Source organism: Dermochelys coriacea, chromosome 18 (genome assembly GCF_009764565.3).
Source record: "Dermochelys coriacea isolate rDerCor1 chromosome 18, rDerCor1.pri.v4, whole genome shotgun sequence".
In the NCBI taxonomy this organism is placed as follows: domain Eukaryota; kingdom Metazoa; phylum Chordata; order Testudines; family Dermochelyidae; genus Dermochelys; species Dermochelys coriacea.
In genome coordinates, this window is record NC_050085.1 from 7740142 (window position 1) to 7757994 (window position 17853).

General features: G+C 45.0%; 1 long non-coding RNA gene across 1 annotated transcript; it reads left to right on the top strand.

The window, feature by feature from the left end:
- The first annotated feature begins 217 nt into the window (after positions 1-217).
- On the top strand, positions 218-16826 carry LOC122457066. The gene is made up of 3 exons (XR_006276362.1): positions 218-318; positions 5564-5718; positions 16186-16826. It is a non-coding gene; the product is annotated as an uncharacterized LOC122457066 (long non-coding RNA).
- The last annotated feature ends 1027 nt before the right edge of the window (positions 16827-17853 follow it).

Sequence of the window (17853 nt, forward strand, 5' to 3'; positions counted from 1 at the left end):
TCCCCTGTATGTGATAACTGCATGCCTGAAACCTCTGTGCCTATTTTCACTTATACTTACATAGGTTCTTACCTGCAAATTTCCTATAGGAATCACAAATGCAAGTATCAGATGAAGGCTATAAGCCTATAGGCTACAAGAGTAGGTGGCCAAGTTAATTTGGGTAAAGATTTTTAAAAAGGGATAATTCAACTAGATGTAAAATAGCTGCTCTTTAGAGTGGTGGGGAGGTCTGGTGGAAAGAACACTGGAGTACAATGCAGGAGTCCTGTGCTTAGTTCCTGGATCCCAACAGGACTAAACTGCTGTGTGACCTAGGTAAGTCATTTCCCTTGTCTATGCCTCAGTTTCCCCTTCTAACCTTTCTCTCACTATGTGTACAATGCCTAGCACAGGAGCAGTGGAAGTTCCCTAAAAACATGGGGGACACCGGAACCTGAACCGTGGCCCCCGCACCGCCCCTTCCCCAAGGCCCTGCCCCCACACCACTTCTTCCCCCCAAGACTCCATCCCCTGCTTCCTCCCTTTGCCCTTACGGATAGTAAAAAGTGTAAAGACTTAGCCCTCCCACTTTTAAAAGTGAGGGGCCACAGCCCCTCCTGTTCCAGCACCCGATGCCTAGCACAATGGGGCCATGGTCTTGGCTGGGACCTTTAGGTGCTACTGTGATGAAAATAGTAATAATGTTTTTTTCATCACAGCAGATGCTTGAACTATCACATTCATAAGATGAAAGGGTCTAGTTAAGAAATTATAGCCACAGTCCTCCCAGCTGGTCCACAAGGGCACATGCCCCCATGACTTCAGTGAGACTCTGTGTAGGCTCAGGGGTCCTCTTGAACAGAGCAGTTGGCAGGATTGGGACCTAAATTAAAGTTTAAGGCCCTCTCCTGCTCCAGTTGAAGCTAATGGCAAATATTCCATTGATCTCAGTGTGAACATAATTAATTAATTAGTGGTACCGCCTAGGAGTCCTTGTCATGGCCCAGAACCCCAATATGTTAGGGGCTTTACAAACTCAGAACAAAAAGATAGTCGTTGCTTTAAAGACCTTATCACCTAAGTAAGGTATTTATTCAACCATAGGAACTGAATATGGTCCGGGCTAGGTCAAATGGGGTTTATTGAAGAGTGACGAGAAGAGCTGGTTGGGAATTTGCCAGTGAAACATTTTTTGTTGGAAGACGCCAATTCATCAAAACCAGGCCAGTTCACAGGAAAGGGTCAGTTTTGACAAATCTCCTAATTTACAAAATCATTTTGGAAAAAAAAAAAAAAGTCTCCGAATTGTCAAAAGGTGCCATTGGACATTTTCTGAATGAAAAGGATCGTTTTTCAGTTCAAAAGAACTTTCCATTTTGAAACTGTAGTTAATTTATATACTAAAAATAAAGTAACAAAACATTTTAAAAGCTCAAAATCAAAACCAGACACTTTAAAATGATCAAGATTAAACATTTAAATGGACCCAATCTGAATCTTCTTTCAGATTAGCAGGTCACAAAAATTTGAGATTGCAATTTTTGTCCCAGTTTGGAACAGAAGTTTTTTCAAAATCATAGACACTCTCATGAGATGAGACAACTATTTCCTGCTCATCTTTATTACTGAGCTAGTCTATTCTATTCTATATGGATTCCTATACAACCCTCATCACTGTAGTATCTGAGTACCCTCCAGTAGCGCATTGAGCAACATGACTAATGTGTCACATATGGTTTGTTCTCTCTCTCCTCCTCCCCACTGGTGGAGAGTTGTGTGTGCAGTAAAGTGTTTTGTTTGGGGATTTTTAAAGTTCATACTGCTCTGCATTTATGTCAGAGAAGGCAAGGTCAAAGAAATGCACCTTGCATTTGGAGCAGAAGATGATGCAGTTTGGGAGGGTCCTTTGTTCCTGTGGGAATTCACTCCACAGTCTTGGTCTGGACCCCAAGAAAGCTCTGTCTCCCACACAGACAAGCTTCACCCTTAAGGTAGAAAGTTCCATTGTGCCAGAGAAGTGGAGCTGTCAACCGGAGTCCTCATCCTCGAGCTTCAGGTGATCTCTTAGATATCCTGGACCCAGGCCCTCGACCATCATGAAGGTCTAAGACCTTGAACTTGCCTCTCTATTCTTTGGGAAGCCCGTGTATAGAGTGGAGGATAGGTCTGATGTGCTCATGGAAGCCCACGTTGCTGAGGAAATGAACCACAGCATGCTGTATGAGCTGGAATTTCCTACAGGCTAATGGCTTCATGCCCAGGTGTCAACATCTAGATTAATAACTGAAAAAGGCAATAAAGCATCCTCAATGTACCTGACTCATTGCACTTCAGCTGTTTGGCAAAAGCCCGACATTTTGAGGAAGTACCACATCCATTTGTATTCCCCCTGAAACACTATGTTAAATAAATAGTTGCATTAATTTGGAACAAAAAAACAGGTTGCTGGACTTTCCTGCCTTTATTATTGTAATGGAGTAGGAACCAGGTGCATACACTTTCCCTTTCTTGTTTTAATTGCTGTTAAACAAACAAACCTGTTGCACATTATTAAAGCAATTTAATGAAACGAGGGCATAAGTTCTGGAAATACATCTGCTAAGGTCTGTATTTTAAAAGGAGGAGATCACGGGATAACGTGATGCAAATGTTGGTCACACTTTATACTATGGTTCCATTCATAACTATTTTATAGCAGGTTAATATATGATTAATAAATGCTTTAATAAAGTATTAATCCATAGATAGATTCCAACAGGTCAATAGGTTTTTTATAACCATCCATAACATCTTCTGCCAATGTATTTGTAACCATCTGTATAACAGGTACTACTCCCAAGAAGGTTTATTCAGTGGTTAGGTCAGTAGCCTGTGACTTGGAAGAGCCAGGTTCAAGTCCCTGCTCTGCCACAGGCTTCCTGTGTGATCTTGGGCAAGATGCTGAGTTTCTCTGTGCCTTAGTTGTCCATCTACAAAATGGGGCTAATAGTATTTCCCTGCCTTGCAGGAGTGTTGTGAGAATAAAGACATTAAAAATCATGCGATTCTCCGATACTAGGGCTCTCTGGCTGGAAGGTGTGCGTAGTCTATGTCAATCATTTATAAATAGAACCTTAATGTAAAGCAGGATCCAAATTTGTAGCACCCCAGTTGCAGTGTAGATACACCCCATGAGATGCGCCTGAGGTCACACATTAAGGGCCAGATACTCCCAGGTGCTCCACTGGGAGTTGAAGGTGCTCAGCACCTCATCGGGGGTGACCAGCACTTTGCAGGAGAATGTCTCAATGGGAGAGAAGGGCACCCAGCAAGATCAGACATCACACCCAGGGGTTCGACCCTGGTGTGCCGACTCCCATCGTCGGCCCTGCTGCTTCCCAAAAGGGTGGGCTCAAAAGCAAAATAAATCAGGGGTCCCCAGAAATATTTGGGGCAGATCCTCCTCTGTAGTGACCAAGTGAAGCTCCGCTAACTTCAAAGGAACTCGGCTGATTTATGCCAGCAGAGGAGCCGGATCAGGCAGTGTTCCTATAAATCAGCACAAACCAGGGCGCGAGCCCGTGGGGGGGCTGGGCAAACGCGGCTCCTGCCAAACACCGTGGTGGGAGCTGGGTGTGCTCTGGCTCAGGCCCTGAGATGGAGTGAGAGGTCTGCGCTGAGGGAGTTGGGCCTGGCAGAGTGGCAGTGCTCTGGAATTCTTCCCTGCCACGTCTGCTCCTCAGCCGGGGTTCCCCGCTCCCCTCCACGCTCCCCTGATGGCTAATGCCACAGGCAGAGCTGATAACAGGTGCTGGGCCCGATCCCCACGAGATGTCAAGCTGGCATTTCACGGCTCCTTCCCCCCGGATCCACAGTTTGTGTAAAGTAAACCCCCTGCTTCATCCTCCATAAAACCAGAGCTACCTTCTGGAGCCGTTTCCTTTTAGCACTCCGGTCACGCTTTCATGTAAAGGCAGACGGGGCTACGGTTTCAGCATGGACAGAAGTGCCCTGGCTTCCTTATAAATCTGCAGGGGAGTGGGGGCTCCGGCTCCAGAGACTTACTTGTCAGTGCGTCTGGTCGATGATGTCATGCCGTCGGGAAGGCTCTCAGAAATACAATTAGACGCGCTTCTCCGCCTGCCTCTTCTCACACGTCTGCTCAACCGCTGCTTCCCCCTTTGATACATTTTCCCTGCCTCTCCCCTCTGCCCCTTTCTCGACACTTGCACCACCCCAAGGGAGAGGCTTCTCTCATTGGTTCAGTTTGGGGCTCCTGCTGCGGGAGTCGAATAAATCCTGCGGGACAAGTGCCTCGCCTCTTTCTCTCCGGAACACATTGGAGCTGCGTGGCAAGGCTCTGACAAATGATCACACTTGTGGCTGCCCCTTGCATCTAGCGGGTTGTATTACAGGTGGAGTTCTGCAAAAAAGGGCCCCAGATTCTGATCTCACTTGCACCAGTGAAAATTCGGAGTAACTAGGCCCTGATTCCAGACAGCTGAACTGTAAGCACCTGCTTCAGTCCCATTGACTTCAATGGGATGTAAGCATAAGCAATTAGATAGATTAGATTAGATTATAATCAGAACTCTGGGTGTTTAGCCAAATCTTATCTGAGTTGATCAAGTCTGCATTTCCAGATTGGATCAGGTGCAGAAACTAACTCAGAAGAGTACAGGGAGTTGTGGAAATAAAGAAGAGAAGTGGATGCAGTGGCATAGCTAGGAGTGGAAATTCGGGTGGGCCTTGACTATCGGGTGGACGGGCAATACCAGCCTATACTATCCAGTGGCCACATCAGCTGGCTGTGCAGCCTGGCTGGGGCAGAGAGTGCTGATCCCCTCAGCGGCACCCTGACTCTGGAGCGGGAGAAGAGAGGGAACCGTTGCCTCATTGCAGGGTATGGGCTGCTGCCCTTCAGCTGGGAGCTCATGTCTCCTGCGGGCCATGTGGCCCCTGTGTGGGCTCAGCCCCAGCTGCACTGCAGGGGCACGAATGGGGCTTGCCTGTGCATGCAACTTGACCCGGACTCTGTACTGAATTGCCCAGCAAAGTGCATTCTCTCCTGGGAGCGCTGCAGAGAGACTGGCCTTGCCGCTGCCTCTGGCCGTGCAAGGGATGAGCTGTGCAGAGAGCGCCGCTGGCCAACAAGCAGCCCCCGAGCAGCTGCTAGCTCAGCGTCTCCCCCTATACCACACCCTCTTCCTAGCCCTGGTGCCCCAGACACAGGGCTTCGCCTGCTGAGCTGGGCACGTGCATGGGGCGGCTCAGAAAATGGCAAGGCAGAGCTGCCGGAGCTTAGCTCTCTGAAGGGCGGGCGCAGAGCTCTCTCCTGGATTTCAGGTGCCCAAGTGATTCTCTGTGCCACTGTGGCAGCACTATTGCCCTGCTCAGATTTGGGTGGGCCTGGCTGCTAAGTGAGGGACCGTGTCCCACCCAGGTCCACCCCTGGCTATGCCCCTAAGTGGAATAACCTTATTTGACCCGAACTGGTCCTTCTTCCCTTATTGTCAGTGGTGGGCAAAATGGTCCTCGCTATGTCTTGTGTCCTGCAATCTGAAAAAGTGCCCTGAGGGTCAGTTCTTCTCCTTCCTGTCAGGTGCTGCATAAATTGTCAGATTATGATGATGATTCCTGTCAGTCCCACCAGTTAACAGCTGAGCTACTTTTCCTTTGGCCACTTTTTGCCACTGGAGGTCACTGCAGACCTAGAGGAGCCCAGGAGATTGTCGTGAATGTGGCAGGAATGTCCAGGTAAGGCACAAGGGACATGGCAAAGCCATTGATCAGTCTCACTGAAATCCAGCGGGGCAGGAGGTGGAAGCTACAGCTGAAGAGCTGGGGTGAGGCAATCTGCAGGCAAGGGGGGGAAGATGCAGGCCTGGTACGAACTTGTGTAGCATCACGGAGAGACAATAGACTGAAGCACAGAGTAGTGATTGGAGGAGGAAGATGTAGCGATAGAGACATGCACTTGAGTACGTGGATACATCCTGGGTTCCAAAGCGCACGTCTGCACCAGTCACTCAGGCCTGGATCCTCAAAAGTATTTAAGCACCTAGATGTCCTTGAAATCAATGGGAGTTAGGTACCTAGATACCTCTGAGGGTCTGGGCCTTAGTCCTTAGCACTCGTGTAGTCTTTGCAGAACATCTTAGCCCTTGCATGGCACCACAGATCTCAAAACACTTTTATGTGACATGAATTAATTAACTAAACTAAGTCAGCTTCCCAACCAGCCCGAGACGGAAGTTAGAATTGTCACCTCCTTCCCACAGCTGGGGAAACTGAGGAACAGAGGACCACAGTGACTTGACAATCAGTTTAGCTGCTTTTAGGCTGCACCCCAGAACATGCCCACATTTTGTGTGATAGGCACATCACAAACAAAGGATGTGACACAGCAAATCAATGGGAAAGCTGGGAATATAACCTAGGAGTCCTGATGCCCATTCCTTGTTCTAACCACGAACACAATTTCCCTTCTCAGCCAGAGCTGCCCACAATGGCCTCTAAGGCCAGGATGATATTGACTAAAACTATAGCCAACTAATTGACTGTACTTGCAGTTCAGTATTAAGAATGTTCAAGAGATCAAATAACTAAGCTCAGACAAATTTATTGTCTAAAGACAAAGCAATATGGTACAAGAAAGAAAGAGTTAGTCCTTCCCAGGAAGTGAATGCTCAGAGTGCGTTCAGTTCACCTTACACAGAAGATGTGCTTCCCAAATGCCCCCTCAAACTAGCCATCACAGCATGGCTGATTACAAGTTACACAACGCTGTTCAAGTCACTTAAAGTTTAAGTTTAACTCACCAGCTTGTGCCAGGTTTTTCTTTGGTACTCCCCTGTGCCCTCCCCATCTTTTGTTTTGAATGTTGGAAATTCCACATGACACGGGGTGTGAATATAGTCCCTAATACATAGCATCTTACATTATTGCCTTGTGCCTTAGTTTCATGACACTCAACCATCTAGCTTTTGACCGTTTCTGTATTTGCCTCTGTCTAATGCTGAGCTATATTTCTCCCAGGGCATCATGGGATATGTGTTGTAGCATAAGAGAGCAAGAATAAGCATGGTACAATTTAGCATGATTAGCCAACACACACATGTATATATTATACCAATACCATGTGCATAACACCTATTAGTGTAGTGGGGGTGACATATATAACTTTTATGAACTGTTTAACAGTGGCCATTGAACTAATATCAGAACTATAGCACCAGGTCTGCGCGTATCAGTGCAGGTGAGTGAACACTTATAGCTTTGTGTAGGCCCAGAAAAGCCAAAGGGGAAACTCCATGTGGGTTTAAGAGGTCATGTGGGACCCTGTCACAGGGAGACAGGTCCTTTAAGGGGAGTCCCACCTGTGACACAGTGAGCTCACCTCCCCAGGTGGGGAAAATAAAGCAGGTCAAGTGAGAGGAGGATCCTGTGACCCAATCAGGCCTCTGGGGTAGATAAGGGAGAGACCTGCAATGAGGGAGTGAGCTGGCCTAGAGGAGCTGAAAGCAGGAAGGCCCCTGCAGGAGACAGCCCAGGGGAGAAGGGACTGAGGTGGTGTGATCTGGTGTCCAAGGCTGGAAGACTGCTCCCAGTGTTGTTATGAAGGTTTTGGTTTGAGTTTTCTTTCCTGAAAGACTTTGTTGCCAACCTGGGTGGAACTGGTGGAGGGCAGTTCAGAGGGACCAAGGAGAAGCACTGCCCCATATGAGCCTTGGAAGTTGGCTATGTGATCCCTTAGCCAAAAGGGAAGGGTTTGGGCCTGCAGGGCCCCTGGAAACTGTGCAAAGACTCAATGAATTATTCCCCAGAAAGGGAATCTAGGGTTAAATACCTAGGACTATGGAAAGTTATTGAGAGACCCAGGAGGGAATGGAGGGTGAGCTACCTGCTTGGCCATCCCTTGCCATGTGCTCTGGAGGGAGTGGTCCTACTACATCCCCTTTGCAGGATCAGGGTCTTTATAAGCAACTCTCGAGCTTCCTCCCATTTTGACCATGGAGCAAGTACTGAGAAGTTCCAAGAAATTGTTTTTGAGCAAAGTTTGAAAAGGAAGATCACAGAGTCTGCAGGGGGCCCTGGTGGTAGGTTTGAAAGGGAGGAAGGGTCACCAAATGTTGGGTTGATCCAGGCCCTCTGAGACACTAGTCCACTCCTGTCTATCTCAGTGATTCTCTGGACTGGATTCTCTGGTCTGCTGTACTTACTTTGCATCTCGTAAATGGCTTTAATGAGGCCTTAAAGTGGCTGGCAGAGAATTTCCCCTGAGCAGAACTCTCCGCCACCAGCTTTCTGCTAGCAACAGGTCTGTTGCCTCTGAGTAAGGAGAGAGGGGAATGCGAGAGTCATCCTGGGGGCCTGGCATGGGCTGGGTATGCCTCACTTTCCACTGGTATAAATTAAAGCGGCTGCTACACATCTTTAATATATGCCCAGGCTGAGTGGCTGAGGCTCTAACAGCCACAGCTGGCTCCCTGCTGCCCCTTCTCCAGTAGGTCTGAGTGGGGCCCATATCAAGCCCTCTATCTTTAAAATAAGGGTAATACCTACCTCCCAGGCAACTTGGATGGGATTTAAACAGTCAGTTGGCCAAGTCCTCTGCTGGTATAAAGCCATTTAGCTTCAATGGAGCAATGCCAGTTTATACCCCCTGAGGATCAGGCCCAGTGTATTTAAGGCCCTTCAAGATGCGTTTCTTGTTTGAGCTTGTCAATATGTTTTGGCCACAAACAGAAACTACTGGAGCCCTGGCTACTTCAAAGTCCCCTTGCTACAGTTCCCTGCAGTGCGCTCTGGCAGCATGTCCACTCTATAAAGCACCTGACGAGCTCCTTCCCAGTTAACAAGTATGTCTGCAGATTCCTTATCCCTTTCTCAGCCTGGGTGGCTTTTTCACACCAGGCCAGATGAACTACAGCTTCCAAGGTAGGTGGTCTCTTTCTGCCTCCATTTGATTCTCCTGCCCACCGAACCCAAATTCTAGAGCTTGTGGGGCATGCCTGTCACGTGTGCGTAAGGAGGAAGAGTCATGCAAACTCTGAGCTCTGTGGAAACACATGACAGACAGCCATGAACTTTAGTTCCAGTAGCTGGGCTGGAGTCTTTATTCCACAAGAATCTAATGCAGCCTGGCACCACCTCCTAAGCCACAGGTGCTTAGGAGGGATATGTTTTTTAAAGCTGTTTAGAGAGAGACCCTTTCTCTTCCTTTCCTGGGGGTATTCATGGTTTGAAAATCATTATCAACAGGGGGAAAAAATTCCTCCTTTCATTCTCTAAAATTAACATGAGTTTCTCTAAACGCTCATTGTACTGTTTCAATTTTTCACACCCCCTAGAGTCTAACCATGACAAGGGGAGACACAGCAGTGGTTATGACCCAACTTTCTGGCTAATTAAGAGTCTTGTGAAAGAGAAGTCTCTCTCCCCAGAGAGCCCAGGGCAGGAAATGAGTGACTTCCCATGACATGTGAGCCAAGCTTGAGGCTCATCTGTTTCCTTCAGAACTCGCTGTGCAATCAGCGCCTGATTTACAAGACAACCCGGGGGAAAGCGTGACTGCCCTGGCAGTTAGCACATGCTACAGAAGAAGAAAGGACTCCAGCACCGTGGCCAGGTCTAGGGCGGCTCGTGGGGTGCGCACGAAGAGGTGTCTGAGATGGGTGGGATGCCAGAATTCTGGAGGCCGCAGCCCACCCCCTGCTCTTCTCTTTTCTGAGGAGTCTAGTTGGTTTAGTAGAACAAATCTACCCCCTGCCCCCACCACATAAAATCAAGAAACCTCATGACAAAATATTCAATCCCCATTTCTAGATTTAGGGTCCAGTTCAGCAAAGTAGTTAAGCACATGCTTAACGTATGACAACAATGGGCCTTAAGTACGTGCTTTGGTGAATCAGGGACTTAGAAGAGAACTGGTCCTGAGCCAAAACCCTAGATCAACCACCCTTGAACATCAGGAGGTTCCCAGATCACAGCCATATTCCAGTCAGGATTTTGCAGCTAGTGATTGTTTTACAATAAAGGCTATTCCCCCACCACTATCTCCTCTTCTGCTTCTCCCTGAAAAGAGAAAGCAGTTTGACAGTATTGTCCATGGGGCTGGTTGTGCTGTCGCTTACAGTGGTGTAAATCAGTAGTGGCTCCACTGAAATCAATGGAGTTACCTCTGGAAATCAAACTAATAGGAGATCAGTCAGTCCCTTTGTCATTATATTACATAGCACCTAAAGGACCCAGTCAAGGCCAGGGTCGCATTGTGGTAAGTGCTATACAAACCGATAATCAGAATCAGTGGGTGAGATTTTTCAAAAGTACTTAGGTGATTAGGAACCTAAATGTGTGTCTACATGGGAACACTCAGGAAAGTTAATCTGCATTAACTTTCAAAGTAGATCAGTTAAAAGGTTATTTACAGTTTAACAAATCCACTTTAAATTCACACACAGATTAACTTTCCTGAATGTTCCTGTGTAGACAAGCCCTGGTTCCCAATGAAAGTCAAGGCTCCTAAGTCACTTAGGCACTTCTGAAAATTGGCCCAGTCTCTCCCCTGAAAAGCTACAACATAAAGTCCAGATCCAACACCCTTCAAAATCAATAGAAAAAGCCTCACTGGGTGGCATTGGCTGGGCCCTTGAGTAGAGAAGACAGGCACAGGTGAGGGGAAGAGTTGTGCAAAGGAGGGTGATCAGAGTGGTGGGTGCCTTCCTGGATCCCCAGGACCATGCTTCATTTACAATAAATGGTTCCACTAGTTTATAATTAGGGGTGGACAAGAAGATTGAAATAAAATAAGAGCCCTCCAGATCTATCCAACACAAACTCAAACCAAATCTCTAAGGAAATTTTTCAAATTTGGTTAACTTCCTTTCCTGTTTTGTTTGGGGTTTTTTTTTTTTTCTTTCTCCTGGTTGCCTCTTCTCTTCTACATTCTGGGCCGGAAACAGAAAGGCTCTTTGCCTGGTATTTCCATCCCACACAAGCAGGAGTCCTGGAAATCTCATAATTTCCCATCTAATTTTGCAGACTCAAATTCCAGATAATTTGGAGAAGCAATGGATTCTAGCCACACACCAAACCCAAGCTCCAAAGGGTTTGAGCTGCACTCACCACAAGACAATCATAACTCTTAGACTGGAATAATGGCCGGTATCATATGACTCTCAGCGGAACAAGTTATATACTGACTGGAGAAAAAAATATTTTTTTATGGGAGCTTTAAAATGGCTTGAGATATATGTGAAATGAGGGTTGTTGTCTTTTGCTCTTCACAGAACAAAACAATATGAAGAAACCACATATGCATAGTTTGGTCTCAAAGAACCGTGTTTACGGAATACACACAAATCCAAGGGAAGCAGTGGGGGCAAAAGATCTATCTGGTTTTAAGATTCTACTCGATAAGTTTATGGAGGAGATGGTATGATGGGATAATGGGATTTTGGTAAGTAATTGATCTTTAAATATTCAGGGTAAATAGGCCAAATCCCCTGAGATGGGATATTAGATGGATGGGATCTGATTTACTATAGAAAATTCTTTCCTGGGTATCTGGCTGGTGAATCTTGCCCAGGTGCTCAGGGTTTAGCTGATTGCCATATTTGGGGTCGGGAAGGAATTTTCCTCCAGGGCAGATTGGAGAGGCCCTGGAGGTTTTTTTTTTGCCTTCCTCTGTAGCATGGGGCATGGTTGACTGGAGGGAGGCTTCTCTGCTCCTTGAAGTTTTGAACCATGATTTAAGGACTTCAATAGCTCAGACATGGGTGAAGTTTTTCATAGGAGTGGGTGGGTGAGATTCTGTGGCCTGCGCTGTGCAGGAGGTCGGACTAGATGATCAGAATGGTCCCTTCTGACCTTAGTATCTATGCCAGGCCTTCACACACTGCTGCCCTGAATAGTGTTAGCAGCTCCTGAAAAATAAAACACAGTGAGCACCACTAGAGGGCCCACAAACTATTTAAAGCGATACCAACCTATTCTTAAAAAGAAAAGGAGTACTTGTGACACCTTAGAGACTAACACACTTATTTGAGCATAAGCTCAAATAAGTGTTTATGCAAAACACTTAGCAGGATTGGGTCCTTAGATTGTAAGCTGAGCAACTCAGGGAACAGAGTAGCAGCCGTGTTAGTCTGTATTCACAAAAAGAAAAGGAGGATTTGTGGCACCTTAGAGACTAACCAAATTTATTTGAGCATAAGCTTTCGTGAGCTACAGCTCACTTCATCGGATGCATTTGGCTTATGCTCAAATAAATGTGTTAGTCTCTAAGGTGCCACAAGTACTCCTTTATTTTTTTTTTTTAACAAAAAGTCATCGCTTTTCAAGTTAAAATAATTGAAATTTGACACAAAAAAAGGATGACATTTCTTGTGAAAAATTTAACAGCTCTAATCTCTACCTAACTGCACACCTTCTGGAAGTGTGTTAGGATAATTTTACTTTAGGAGACTGTAGCTTTGAGGCCAGACTCTGATCTCAGCTATGCTCCCCTCTGTTTTTTCCACGAAATGCATCCGATGAAGTGAGCTGTAGCTCACGAAAGCTTATGCTCTAATAAATTTGTTAGTCTCTAAGGTGCCACAAGTACTCCTTTTCTTTTAGCTATGCTGGTGTAAATCTGAAATAAACGCTGAAAGATTTTCCAGGAGCAAAACTAACCCTAGACTCTAGTTCATAGTGTTATCTGATGGAAGTGACAATTTAGACTGACAGACCCCAGTGGAAACCAAGCCTAGACAACATCCGCTCTGCCATGGAGAGTAAAATCTGGATCAGTACTGGGAGGAACAACTGCAGTTGGTCTGGGATGGAGATATCTGGCACAGAGAAGACTCAAATCAAACTACAAGTAACAGTTTAAAATATTTCTAGTCCCTGTTTCATTTCTTCTATTGCAGTGGGTCTCAGATTTTGTTCTTTGGAACCCTTCAATATAATGAACTACCTTGACGGCCAAGCAGTTGGAACTAGGGTCTGCCAGGAAGAGATCTCTCTCTTTGCCCTGGTCTGCGCACAAAGTTGTACTGATCTGAGGCCAGGTCTACAGGAGGACACTCAGGAAAGTTAAGGCAAAATCAACTAAAGATGTAAAGTTAAAGTGCATTAAACATCCATGGGGATGCTCTCATCCAGGAGCAAAAGTGGCCTGAGTTGTCTGTAATGGAAGACAATTAAGGGCTAATCTACATGGCACAGGCTTGACGCTACAGCTGTACAAGTGTAGACACAGCATATGGTGACAGAAGGAGGGGTTTTTTGCTGGTATAGTAACACCACCTCCCCAAAGGACACTAATATGCTGCCAGAAGCACTCGTCGATTGGCATAGCTGTAACTGCACTGGAGATTTTGCTGGCCTAACTGTCAGCTAGGAGGTGTGGGTTTTAATTGAGTCACCTTCAACTTTCCCAAGTGTCCCTCTGTAACCACACCCTACCTAAAGGTGTGATGTGTAACTAAACCGACACAACTTCTGTGCGTACACAGGCCCTTTCAAAGCGGTCCCCAGAGCAGTACTAGCTAGTCCTTCCTCTGAAGAACACTTGCTAACCTTGGCCTTTAGGTGGCAGCAACCTTCTGCTGTTGCAACATGAACGGTTTCATTTCAGAGAACAGGCAGCTGTGCAACTAAGTTTTGTGCAGATAAAGAGAAAGGTCAACATTTCTGGGAGAGCCAGGGAAGAGCCTGGAATGAAGATTTCCCCACCACCACCACTCTGGCCTCCACAACTTTAAAACAGTGGGCCTGGGGAATACGACTGCAGGTAGTAAATAACCCATGCATTGTTCTGCAGGAAAGTGTAGAAGTGGAGGTGAGGGCTCACAGAACAGCAGGAGCTTCTGAGTGGATGATGACTTCACTGAAAGTGTCTCTGGTGCGCTGGGGAAGGCAGGACAGCTTCGAATAAGAAAATAAAATCTGCAGATCAGTGTCTGGTCATCAGCTGCCAACAGAGCAGGAGGAAGGGAGGTAATTTTCCTGGTGTTATAAACCTCTTAGACGTTATAAAATTCCAAAGCACCTGGCATCCAGAATACAGCGATTCCTTTAGGCCTCAATTCAGTGGCCCATTCTTATTCAGCAAAGCACTTAAGCACATGCTTAACTTTAGGCATTTGCTTAAGTTCCATTGTCTTCTCGTATGTGTTTAAGCATGTGCGTAAACTAGAGCTTATCGGAAAACTTTAATCAAAACAGTTTTCTGTTGGAAAAGGGTATCTTGTCAAAAACAGCCCTTACTTTTTTTGCAAAAAAAAAAAAAAAAATCAATTTTAACTAAATTTTAAAAACTGTTTTCCAAATGTCCTATGTTGACATTTTCAGAATGAAAAGTTTTGATTGTTTTTGTTTTGAAATTACTTTGTTTCAAAAATTTACTTTATTTTATATTTTAAAATGAAAATGGGTCAAAGTTGAAACAATGTTTTGATAGACCTGAAATAAATGAATGATTTCAGCATTTTGGCTTTTTGTCTCAACTCAGGACTTCTTTTTTTAAGTCAATTGTTTGCAGGACAGAATCAGTTTTCTGACCAGCTTATCTTTAATGCCTACTTAAGAATCTTGCTGAATAGGGATGGACTTAAGCACATGTTGAAATGCTTTGCTGACCTGGGACCACAGACACATTTAATTGAAGATACATTTCTTCAACAAGATGATCAGAAGCCACCTGAAGGTCTTCACGCAGCCAGAGATTTCAGAGAGATTTCTATAGGCAGGATGGTCAAAGGCTGGCCCTCAGGGAGGGCAGAATAAATGAATGTAAAATAAAACTATCCTCCCACTACAAAATGTATCTCTGGGAAGAAGAACATTTTTCCTTCTTGATAAATGTTTTATTGTTTTTAGAGTTACTGTATAACAGTACAAGCAAACATCACTTATTGAATGATGAACATAAGCATAAATGAATTCGCAAAAAGAAAAGGAGTACTTGTGGCATCTTAGAGACTAACAAATTTATTAGAGCATAAGCTTTCGTGAGCTACAGCTCACTTCATCGGATGCATTTGCATAAATGAATGCATCGGATGCATTTGCATAAATGAATTGTGTACATAACAATAAATTGATGTAACAAAGCAATTTGGATAAAAGAATCAATGCGACAAACTCATTTGAGCAAATGTGAACTAAATCTTCTCAAAGCCTACTACTAATAGTATTGGGTCAGGGTCCCATAGAGTTGAGAGCTGTAGAAACACTTACACCCTGGTCCTGCAATAATTTATGCACACACTTAACTTTACTTCCATTGGAACTGCTTGCTATGCATAAAGTCAAAAGTATGGATAAATCTTCATAGAATAGGGGACTTAAGAGGCAGTCCCTCTTCCAAAGAGGTTAACTCTCCCTTATGGATCAACATCTTTGGTTACAATTTGCAATTGTTGTGTTATATAGTCTTGTGTCTTATTTCCTGCTGTTTATCTTTGCTCTTTCCTGGACATCGTTGATTGTGCTGAACAAGCCCGGCTCATGCATGTCAATCACCTGCCAGTTATTAGTATTTTCAGAACATCAGGGGCGCCCTTTGTTTTTGGCGGTTGGGACATTGCTCACAATGCAAAACTGCAACAGCAGCATCCCAGCCCGAGACACAACTCCTAACATTGCTCATGGCTCAGTAATTTCAAAGCCTTGTACAGACTTTTAAACTGACATGAGAAATGAGTGCTGTTATACCCATTTTACAGATAATTCACCTACGGTCACAAAGAGTCAGGAGTAGAGCTGAATCTCCTAGAGTTTCAAAACTAATCCTCCTTTACAGGGAAAGGGGCTTGGCAGGTAGGATCCAGTAGAGGTGCTAATAGGGCTGGGTGAATTTCATTGTCTGAAACTTTTTTTTGGCAAAAAATACAGATTTGGCAACATTGAAACTTTTCCTGAATTCGTGTCACTTTCACCACATTGTATTGGACCAAAATAAACCTTAAAAATTGAGGTTTTGTTTTGACTTTTTAAAACGCAAATGTTTTGATTGTTTTCATCAAAACTGCTTTGTTTCAAATTTTCCTTTTGGTTTTATTTTTAAAAAATTTCAAAAATGTTAAACTTGTAATCAAAACGTTTCCTTTTGAGTTGAACAAAGCAATTGCCTGACCCAAAACAAATGTATGTTTTGTTTCACTGAAAAACTGGGGAAATGTTGGGCTTTTTGGATTGACCCCCAACTTTTTTTTTCTTTCAATTTTTCAGAACTTCCAGGAAACTGAAAAATCGGTTGTCTGCACCGTTCTAGAAGCAAGTGGAGACAGGAGAGGTTGTTGCAAGGAAGAATATCTCTGGCTCATGGAAAGCTATCCCTTACATGCTGCTTTTCTGGGTCCCTCTTGCTTCTTGCAAAGTTAAGGCCCTGATTTACCAAAGGACTTAAGTATATGCTTAACCTGAAGCACCGTTGGCTTCAAGGAGACTGAAGCTCATGCTTAAAGTTAAGCAAATGCTTAAGTGGTTTGCTGAATCAGGGCCCAACTTCGATGCACTTGAAGAACCATAACTGGTGGAGGTTCAAGTACAGCAAACTAAGGATCTTCCCTGGCACTGCCCCCACACCTAGTTCCACCCTTCAAGTTTGAATTGAGGGGGTTCAGCAGAGTCAGACAGGAGCAGGGAACAGTCCTGCCTCCCCTTTTATTGACACCTCAGCAAGAATCCACAGGTTCTGGCTCTTTGCACCAGTGGACTCGCGCAGAGATCTCAGCACTGGCTACAATACTGCATTTGTTTCACAACTGAGAATTTTAAACATCAAGGAGACATGAAACTTGGAAAGGAAATCACCTAATAAAGACATCTGAGCTTAATCATTCCACTCCTGTCCTAAATGCACCATAACTTACAACCAAGTATAAATTCTGGACCCAATCCTCTGCTCCTGTAAATCGCTGTACCCTATTGAAGTCAATGTGCCAGGTCCCCAGCTGGTGCAAATCAAAGTAGCTCCATTAAAATCAATGGGACAGAAGCCCAGTTCATGTAAATCAGCGCTACACCAATTTAAACCAGCAGATGATCCAGCCGTATGCTTTAAACACTTCCATTCATCCTTATAGTTGCCCTTATATTTTATTTATTTTGCCCTCCACTCAGTGGATTGGCTACAAAATGATATCTTTTTACCTAGTTTAGGGGACTTTTATTAAGCATGTTGTGGAAAACATGTAACTTTTCAGAGTTCCTCTTTTATTATTTATAGAACTCAATCAGTCTGATTTTTAAAATAACCCAAACCAACAAAGGATGCTATTCAAAATGTGAGATTATTGATTGTCACAGTGGTTGGCAGATCATCCCATGAATGGCTTGTGCCTAAGAATATTCCAAAAATAAGAATTCCCCTTAAAATTAAAATGCTTTAAACATATTGCCTGGTCCAACTCCAGTTTGGGTGATTAGACTGCAGGGGTGCTGGAACTGTTTTTATAGTGGAGGTTCTGAGAGCCATTGAACCAAACTGTAAACCCTGGATATAATGGAAACCACTTCAAGCCAGGGGGTGCTGCAGCACCCCTAGTTCCAGCACCTAGGTTAGACTCGTCCCCTAGACCCACACACAGAGAGGATATATGAATGGGAAGTTCAGTGGCTCCTAGGGCACCATTCCCCACCACTCCTATCCAAAGTCTAAATTCTCACTCACTTGAGAATTATTCCTCTGAAGGCAGGATCAAGGCCAAGGCCCCGGCTCCTGCGGGTTCATTCACACAGGCCTAAGGCGTCTACTTGCACGAATGAGCTTGCAGGGATGGGGTCCCAGTGCTGTGGGACATTCGGATCCTTCAGGAGCAAGGGCAGGTCCTATAGAATGAGGAGCACCTCATACAAAGTGCTTCATGCTTCAAGCTTTTTTTGGATTTGACACCA